The sequence below is a fragment of the Poecilia latipinna genome, unplaced genomic scaffold (assembly GCF_001443285.1).
Source record: "Poecilia latipinna isolate Pla-1442-1.1 unplaced genomic scaffold, P_latipinna-1.0 Scaffold2035, whole genome shotgun sequence".
Taxonomy (NCBI): domain Eukaryota; kingdom Metazoa; phylum Chordata; class Actinopteri; order Cyprinodontiformes; family Poeciliidae; genus Poecilia; species Poecilia latipinna.
Genome location: NW_015114651.1, coordinates 1 through 1,662, shown reverse-complemented (window position 1 = coordinate 1,662; position 1,662 = coordinate 1). Strand labels below are relative to the sequence as shown.

At 38.0% G+C, this 1,662-nt stretch overlaps 1 non-coding gene across 1 annotated transcript; it reads left to right on the top strand.

Annotated features, from left to right (window-relative positions):
• Positions 1-736: 736 nt before the first annotated feature.
• On the top strand, positions 737-810 carry trnan-guu (transfer RNA asparagine (anticodon GUU)). The gene has a single exon. It is a non-coding gene; the product is annotated as a tRNA-Asn (tRNA).
• The last annotated feature ends 852 nt before the right edge of the window (positions 811-1,662 follow it).

Genomic DNA, 1,662 nt, shown 5'->3' with positions numbered 1-1,662 from the left:
TGTATTAAAAACATACAATTGTTTATAAATGTTGCTTTTATAGATGTTTGAATATGGTTTCCATTAACAAGAAAGTGTGTTATGATCGATTAAATGCGCTGATACGTCATTTTTACCGCTCCAAGATGGCCGCCCTAAATCTCGTCAGCGACAATAGGCGAGAGCGGTCCATGAGGCGTCTATCCTTATATTATGTCTATGGTTTTTGGTGTGATGCCATTAGCTTGTTAGCATGTGAGGCACACAAGCTAACACTAGCTTAGTTGAGTACGGATACGTGAAGCTTCCCCAATGCCTCGCTTTATATCTGCGACCTCACATTTCTTGTTGGTTTTTGCTAGTCAGTTGTGAACTTTTTTTCACTTAAGTAAACGCCTATTTCACGTTAGACAGTGACGTTGTATATGCAAGGCGCTATTATCCGGTGACGCTAAAATTGTCTACTAATCAATGTCAGTTGCTGAAAATATGCAGAAATTATATATGCAATATGGAGAGGCCAATTAACCTGACATGTTTTTGGACTGTGGGAGGAAACCGCATGCACAGGGAGAACATGCAAACTCCATGCAGAAAGACCGGGGCCGGGTATCGAACCCAGAACCGTCGTGCTGCAAGGCAACAGCTCTACCAACTGCGCCACTGTGCAGCCGTGCAGAAACATAAAAACATATTTGTGAACACCTCGTCTGGTTTCCAGTGTTCAATTATGGCTAACATTGTGACCTGTGCAGTTGTCTCTGTGGCGCAATCGGTTAGCGCGTTCGGCTGTTAACCGAAAGGTTGGTGGTTCGAGCCCACCCAGGGACGCAGCGATTTTGTTTTTCTGTTTACTATTAAGCTAGTAGACATGAGTTTTCTTGTGTCCGTCAAGATCAGGACAGGTGTTCTGCCTATCTGTCACACCCGTATATCCAGCATATTTTATGGTAATACGCATGCGCACATCGACGTTACGCCACATACTGCTTACTCAGCAGATTTCTTATAAATCCGACATACCTGTAGAAGTTTCATTTTGTGTGTTTTATTTCTCAGAGGTTTACGGTAAATTTTAATTAATTAAGCTGCTATGTTAATCAAACATATTAACATAAATGATTTTTGCTGTTTCCAATATCGTTACCATAAGATAGTCCCGTTTAGCGTCACTATTATTACAAATACTGTTTGACCACAAATTTGGTGTCCCGCGGGATATTTTGTCCCTATAGCTAATCTACCTTCTTAATATTTTAATACCTCTTTAGAAAACTGCACATAATATGTCCTAAAAAAGCACATGAATAACCGCTTACTGGACACTGCGTGGAGATAATCAGATTTTTCTTTTTTTTTTTCTTTTTTATTTACCGTAAACTTCTGAGAAATAAAACACACAAATTTAAGCTTCTACAGGTATGACGGATTTATAAGAAACGTAACATCGATGTGTGCATGCGCATTACCACAAGGTATGCTGGATTTACGAGGTATGACAGATAGTCAGGAACACTGTTGCACATGACCTCACGACAATCTTAAGTGATGCTATTTATTTATTTTTATAACATTTTTAACCCTTTGGTGTGTTGCTGTTTGGATTGTTAATCTGACTATTATTATTATTATTATTATTATTATTATTATTATTATTATTATTATTATTATTATTATTATTAT